Source organism: Pistacia vera, unplaced genomic scaffold (genome assembly GCF_008641045.1).
Source record: "Pistacia vera cultivar Batoury unplaced genomic scaffold, PisVer_v2 Contig258, whole genome shotgun sequence".
NCBI lineage: Eukaryota > Viridiplantae > Streptophyta > Magnoliopsida > Sapindales > Anacardiaceae > Pistacia > Pistacia vera.
Window position 1 is genome coordinate 172,698 of NW_022196066.1, and position 8,509 is coordinate 181,206.

Consider the following 8,509-nt stretch of genomic DNA (forward strand, 5'->3'; position numbering starts at 1 on the left):
ATCCACTTCTATTCCATCCTTTGAGATCTTATGACCAAGCACTATTCCTTCCTGGACCATGAAGTGGCACTTCTCCCAGTTGAGCACCAAGTTCATCTCCTAACATCGCTGTAAACAAAAGAGAGATTAGATAAGCAATTATCAAAGGACAAACCAAAAACAGAGAAGTCATCCATGAAGGCTTCTATAAACCGCTCCACCATATCTCCAAAGATCGACATCACGCATCTCTAAAATGTGGCTGGTACATTACACAACCCAAAGGGCATCCTTCGGTATGCAAAGGTGCCATAGGGACAAGTGAAGGTCGTCTTCTCTTGATCTTTAGGAGCGATGGAAATCTAATTATATCCTAAATAACCATCCAAGAAACAGTAATAAGCATGCCCTGCCAATCTCTCCAACATCTGATCAATGAAAGGAAGTAGAAAATGATCCTTCCTTGTCGCTTCATTTAATTTTCGGTAGTCAATGGACACTCTCAAGCCCGTGACCATCCTAGTTGGTATCAATTCATTGCTTTCATTCTTTACCACCATGATACCTCTCTTCTTTGGAACCACTTGCACCGGACTCGCCCATGGACTATTAGAAATGGGGTAAATTATTCCCACATCTAGAAGTTTCACCACTTCCTTTCTCACCACTTCCTTCATCAAAGGATTCAATCTTCATTGTGGTTGAAATCTAGGCTTGATATCATCCTCCATGAGTATCTTATGCATGCAAAAAGATGGAGAGATGCCTCTAATGTCCGCAATAGTCCATCCAATTACGAATCTATGTTCCCTTAACACCCGAATTAACCGTTCTTCTTCCAAATTGCTCAACCTTGAACTGATTATTACTGGGAAGGTTTCTGATTCCCCAAGATACACATATTTGAGGTGGGAAGGTAAAGGTTTCAGCTCAAGCTTTAGAGGTTCTTCCTTTCTTTCCTTTTCCTTCTCTTTTTCAAAATCAAATTCCTCAAATTCTAGATCTTGGCTCTCATCAATCTGTTGAAGTTCTTCCAACAATCTAGCACATTCGTTCCTTGCCGACTTGTCTACCTCTATTATTCTTGATTGGGCAATACACACTTTTAGAGGTAGTTGTGGAGTGTTCTCTTCAATGACCTCTGCTACTAGTTTATCCACCACATCAACACTAAAGCACGAATCCGACTCGGATGGAAACTTCATAGCTTCAAACACATTGAACGTTACTATTTCATCTTGAACTCTTAATAGTAACTTTCCTTCTTGCACATTAGTGAGTGCTCTTCCCATGGCAAAAAATGGTCGGCCCAAAATAAGAGGCATTTCCTTATCCTCCTCCATGTCCAATACAACAAAATATGTCAGAAAAATAATCTTGTCCACCTTCACCAACACATCTTCGACTATACCCCTTGGATGTTTGATAGATCTATCTGCAAGTTGCAACGACATGGTCGTTGGCTTAACCTCACCAATTCCCAATCTCATGAAAACAGAAAAAGGCATTAAATTGATGATAGCACCTAAATCACATAAAATTCGATCAAAGGTGATGTCTCCTATAATGCAAGGAATAGTAAAACTCCTTGGATCTTTGAGTTTCGGGGGTAGCTTCTTCTGGAGAATGGTGCTGCACTCCTCTATGAGCAGCACTGTTTCCTCATCCTCTAACTTCCTTTTGTTTGATAAAATCTCCTGGAGAAATTTCGCGTAGCTCTGCATCTGTTGCAATGCATCTGCAAAAGGAATGTTAATATGCAATTTTCTAAATATTTCAATGAATTTGGAAAACTGCTTATCCTGATTCTTTTTCTTCAGTCTCTGAGGAAACGGCATAGGAGTGTGATGTGACAATTCTGGTGGTATCTCAGAAAATGGAAATTTCTCCTTCCTTTGTCTTTGCCTCACTTCCCGTCTTTGTTCTTCTTCCCTAAAACTAGATGGTTTCTCTTCAGCAACTATCTCTTCATCAACCTCTTCATCAGAGTCTTCCTTTTTCTCTCCCTTTGATGGACTTTCTCCTTCCTTTGATTTTTCCACCACTTCCAACACTGTCCCACTTCTCAGAGTTATCGCATTTGCTTGCTCACGTGGGTTAGTCACTGTGTTACTCGGTAGTGAGCCCTGTGGTCTCTCATTTAACTTATCAACTAATTGACCCACTTGTACCTCCAGAATGGACACCCTTGATTTCTAAAATTCGTTCTCGTCTCATTCATAAAACCTGTGGTCTCTTGCATAAACTTTCCAAACATGTCCTCCAATTTTGTCACTCTTTGCTCTCCTGATTGATTGTTCACCCCTGTTTGGTTATTTGGCAATGCTCTTTGGTTCCATTGATTGTTCTGCTAATTCTGTTGATTTTGATTGCCCTAAGACAGGTTCGGATGATTCTTCCAACCAGGATTATATGTGTTGGAGTACGGATTATTCGGTTGCCTTTGATTCCCTGCCAAGTAGTTAACCTGCTCTGATGATAATGCTGAAGCAAACATGTTCCCCACTTGATAGTTGTTGCTCACGTGATTACCTGCACAAAATTCAGAAGTTAGTTGATGTGCTTGAATGGAATTTACCTGCATACTTCCCAACTGTTTCTGAAGTGATGTCAGTTGGGCTGAAATGGCTGTATATGCATCAACTTCATGAAGTCCCATAGATTTCTTCGGTTGTACCCTCTCATTAGGTCTTTGATAATTGTTGCTTGCCATAACTTCAAGCAACTCATGAGCTTCTTCCGAAGTCTTATTTTGTAGTGCTCATCCCGAGGCTGCATCCACCATAGTTTGCACATTCACCATCAATCCGTTATAAAATGTTTGGACTTGCATCCAAACTGGCAACCCATGATGTGGACACCTTCTCAGAAATTCTTTGTATCTCTCCCAAGCCTCATACAATGATTTCGACTCTTCCTGCAGAAACGATGTGATATCATTTCTCAGCTTTGCCGACTTTGCTAGAGGAAAGAATTTGATCAGGAACTTCTATGCTAAATCATTCCATGTTGTAATCGTTCCTCTTGGTAATGCCATTAACCATCCCTTAGCTTTATCCTTTAATGAAAACGGGAATAGTCTCAATCTGATGGTGTCATCTGACACTTCGTTTGACTTGAAAGTATCACAAATCTCCAAAAAATTGGCAATGTGTAGATTTGGATGTTCTTTCAAATCTCCCCTGAATTGCACTGACTGCTGGATCATCTGGATGATTGCCAGGTTTATCTCAAAGTTATTGGCTTGTACAGTTGGTCTAGTAATACTTGACCCACTGCCATCAACTGAGGGAACTGAAAACTCCCTTAGTGTTCTATTTTCTGCCATCTCTACAACTAGGACTTCTGGTTCCACTGTAGCCTCTCTTTCTCTTCTTTCTTTGTTAAGTCTTTGAGTGGTTCTTTCAATCTCTAGATCAACAGGAACCACTTGCTGACGTCTTGCTCTTTGCATAAACTACACAGAAAAAATATAAAAAGTAAGATCACAAACCAACCTAAAAGAATAACAAAAATTAAACAAACAACAATTAAGCGAAAATAAAACTCCAATCTAGCTAATACAAGAAAACTTTAATGTTAACACAAAACTCAATGCCCGGCAATGGCTCAAAAAACTTGATGTGTTGTTACTACAACATGCAAAAATAGCAAGTGCACTAGTCGCACAAAGTAATAAAGTGATGAGTGAGTATCGTTCCCACGAGGATTGGTTGCTAAGCACTAAGTTCTCTACTGTTTTCAAGTTGGAGCAATCGAATTTGTTTGGATTAATGGGAGGAAATTAAACTTAAAACTAAAACAAAAATTGCTAAATATTCAAAGCTAAATTATGAAAGCAAGATTAAAAACAAGGTAATATCAATTTAAACAAACCGGTAGGGCTTTGACTTCATTCGGACTCTACGGACTAAACCTATGAATTATGCTATTTCCATATTCACATGCATTGATTGTATGTCAAATTCTCTAATTGTAAAACATACCTTCTTAGGCTATGTTTTCCTACTTTTCCCTATTAAACTTCCGCACCCAACAATTTGAAGATTAATAGTTCTAAGCTCATTAAGAACATGGAATCCTAGATTGATTTCATTGATTCTCAAATCTATCTCTAACATTCAATACTACAATGGTGATTACCCAAGAAGCTTAACATGACTCATTTCTCAATCTCATCACGTTCATCAAATAAAAGCAATAAAATCATAATAACCACACAATCCATGCAATAGCATATGAAAATAACAAAAATCAATTGCTCAATCCATGGAAATCTGAATTACATCAAAAGCCTAACCCAAAATGGGTTAGTTCATAGCTAAATCAAAATACACAGCAAGAAAAACAATAACCACAAGGTTCAACATATTGAAATGAGTGAAAAGACAAGAGATCTCCCCTAGTTCAAGAATCCAGTAGATTCAATCCCAAATCTTCTCACTTTTCAACCCAAAATTCGTCAAATCTAAACTAAGCCAAATGAAAATAAGCTCCTCTAGACTAAAAATGACCTCCTCTCAAAATGGCAAAGTTTTGCTTTTATACTTCGTCCAAAAACCTAAGACTTTGCCTAAAAATGAAACTGTGCATTTTAAAGAAACTTTCGCAGACTTCGCCGCGGCGATGAAGTAAAAATTGACTCATGCGTAACTCTTTTTGCAGCGGCGAAGAACAAACTTTGCTACACGGAATCTTCATGAAGAATTCTAAAATTACAGAATTGCCCTCCACTTGCTTCTTTGCTTGAATCTTTGATCTTCGATGCTCTCCCATGGGAACAAGCTTCATAGTGCTTCACTGTGCTTCACTCTGCTTCAGAACTCTCCCAACTTCTGAGATCCGCTTACTTCTAAGTCCAGAAAGTCCAATTCGTTCATTATTTGTTCAAAATGTCCATTTTGGCCTGAAACATAAAATGTAAAGAATTAAGTAGCAATTTAGGCATAAATGAACTAAGAAGTATCTAAAATCCGGCCTAAAAGCCTAAATAAAACAGTATAATCCTCGGATTATCAGTGATGGAAGGCATACGTGACTTAATATACTATAATTGAGGGTTTATTATTTAATGTCTCACCAGATTATCATCTTTGTTAGAATGACATTGTTTGGCATGTTATTGAACATTCAACCTTAGCATGCATTCTAAACAAAATATTAAAACGTGCATGGCCTAACTAAAACCGATTTCCTCGAGCCTAGAGGAATCGGTAGGTCACTTAGGGGTCCTATAATAAAATCTTGAGTCTTCAAGTATGATTGTCTCTTCCTTGATCCGTCTTCAAGTACATTACAAAATTCTAAATTTACAGTGAGAAAAATTATACAAAATTCTTTACATCAATAAATTGAGAAACCTCGATTTATATTCGAGGGGATTGAGATGAGAAAAGAATATACATCGAGAAGAGGAGAAAGGCAGAACACGCAGGCCCTATTTTAAAACTTACAACCATACATACGCAAAAACAATTTAGAACATTCACCATTGGTCATAACGCTTATGTACTGGGCACCATGCAATATACAAACAAGTACATGACATACATTTCAAAAACAATCAATTTTTTTGAATTGGGTGGGTTAATTATTAATTACCCTCTTATATGTGCAGAATGATTATTGGTTTTATAGGTTATTAAGAACTGCAGTTTGGTCCTTTACGAAAAACACAGAATTGGGACAACAACTTTGTCGCCGCGGCGAAGCAGACTTTGCTAAAAATTCCAGCAAGAACGTCGCTGTGGCAAAGTTGTTATTTCACCGCGACAAAGTCTGGAAATCCCAAAAATGTACAGTTCATGTTTTTGTAGTTTTTCATGTAATAACACATATCCAAATCAAATCGAACGCTCATGCATTTGACTAGGATACCGACCAACCAATATAACATCCATTAACACATTATTAAACCAATTTATCAATTGAATCACTCATTCAAAAGCAAATTTTTGTAGATTTTTGCAGATTTAACAAAAATAACAAGTTATCAATCAAATACATGTTATAAATCATACAATAAACTGTAAAATTTGGTACCCATGGCTCTGATACCACTGTTAGGAAACGATCAAGTTATGGTAGCAGAAACAAAAACATAAACTACATGGATCGTTCCTTAGAACCAAGATCAAGGTACAAATTTACAGTTTATACAACATATTAGAATCTACAGAAAAATCAGTTTAAAGTTAAGAAACCATACCCACGTTTGCAGGCTCCTCCAACTTTAACTCTAAGTAGGTTTCACTACCGATCCAAGGGTAGGATCGAACCTACGGTAGTCCACACGAAGATAATTCCAACGAACTAAAGAGCGATTTGCTAGATCCTCTTCAGTCCTAAGAACCAAGAACAAAATAAAAAATGAAACTTTGATTCAATCAAGTGTGAAATGGCGTGGATGAGAGAAAGGGGGCTAGAATTTTCTTTGGAAATGATTGAATGAATGAATTAATTAATTTCACAAAGTGTTGCACTTATATAGTGCACACTTTGCCCTATTCCATCATGGAATGGGCTTGGGAACCAACCCAAACAACTCTTATGTCCAAACAGCCCCATTTAGATATTTTAATCATTATTATTGTTATTTTAATTAAATTAAATATATATATATATATATATATATTTCATATATTAACATTTAACAATAACAATAATTCATTTAAATATATGCGAACACATATTTAAATATAATTTCACTTATTTAATTTTATTAACAAATTAAATAAAGGCTACGACCTCGGAAAATTTAATTGCACTGTGAAATTACCAAAATATCCATTCGCCTAAAAAGACGAAAACGCTCTTCTTATAAATTGGTTCTTAAATTATCTTCTATGTGTGTGACCCGTAGGCTCCTCATCATACTGGCAGTGTGTAGTATCGCAATTAACACAAATTAATTGTCTCACTACACACAGACCAAGATTGGCCCCTAGCAAGGCATCATGGCCACTCGATAGATTTGAATTCAGTGAAGCAACTACCTGTTAATGATATGGTAACCGTACAATCCAATCCTTTCATCGTTCGTTATATCGACGAGACCCAGGCATAGAAATAGTGTCAACCTCGGTTACTCTTGATATTATGTATTTAGTTATTGGACCAATGACCTGAATTATAAACTGGATCGAGCAACAACTCAATCCCACTGTGGCCACAGTTTTAGTGTCATGGCTATTTACTGAATTGCGTAGTGAGATAACTTCTCCCGTACCCAGGAGTGATGAATCCTGTGTCGATCCACCATAGTCTTGATACACTCTTTGATGCAGCCAATCACTATTGTATTGACAGCTCTGAATAGAACTGTGTTAGGCTAATGTCAAACTACACCAATCGGTGCACAAGGTGCTCTGGTGATCTCAAGTCTAAGGATCACATGCATCAACATTTGTTAGAGGATTTGTTCCATAGACACTAGGGTTACCATCCATATGGAATCCTCTAGTGGGTTAGTCCAGTGAACTTGCCTATAGCAAGCACCCATGTGTTGCACCAGGTTGTCACCAAACAACCTTGATAAGTGAGATCAGTCACTGTCTTTCGACAGGGTCGTTCAACACTATGATAGTCTTACCGTATTATCTGTGCCCTTACTTCAAAATAATACTAAGGCTACGGACGATTCTAGAATGGCCACCATATGTGCTCATAGGGTTCTCACTATCAAGATTTGAAACACTTGATACCTTGTCACGATTCTACCATTCTAAGGACATATATCAATACATACAATGATGATTTACGTGATATAGAATAAAATGCCTTTTTGTTGATCAATGAACATTATTACAAAGAGTCAATTCTACAATAATTGATTGGCTTTAGGGCACCTACTCTAACACCCATGGCTCCCTTATCTCAGCAGGAAAGGGAGTTCGAACGTGCCTCAGTTACGGACCTTGGAGGAGTTGGGATAATAATTGACTTCCTTAGCAAAGTTCAAGTAGAAGTTTAGTTCATAGGCGACTGTGGGTTTCGAGTTGACTGTAAGCCCAGAAGGTGTTCTAGGATCAGGAGGCCTGGATCGAGATGGTGAAGGGCTAGGAAAGCATACCGCATGGGCCTCATCTATAGATCTTTGATTTCAGCCCCCTCGAAATTGGGCCTGAGCTTTCATCTTTGTTGGAGGTGTCTTCGACTTTAGGCCTATTTGGGCCGAGGACATTTTTTGACCATAACAATTGCATACTCATAATTGGTATCTTTTGCTATTAAATTTAGGTAATCTAATTAAGTTCGAAATTCCAGAAGGCGAGAAGGAGAAACTATGCATTATATTTGATAACTTCTGGAAACAGTTTGCTTTGCTAACAATGGCATGGTGATGTTTAAACACCAAAAAATAATAAAAAAACCGTAGAAAAAGAGTCGAATGCAATCATGCACAATTCGATACCATTCATTTTCCTACACATTACATTAATCATTCATTCAGTTAAACTACATCCTCTTTTTGCTACCACCACTGATTTCGTCAATCTATAAATAGAATCAATTGATCCAAACCTCCTCT

General features: G+C 37.6%; 1 non-coding gene across 1 annotated transcript; it reads left to right on the top strand.

Annotated features, from left to right (window-relative positions):
• The first annotated feature begins 2,822 nt into the window (after window positions 1-2,822).
• LOC116132651 lies at window positions 2,823-2,929 on the top strand. Its single transcript, XR_004128441.1, has one exon. It is a non-coding gene; the product is annotated as a small nucleolar RNA R71 (small nucleolar RNA).
• Window positions 2,930-8,509: the final 5,580 nt, after the last annotated feature.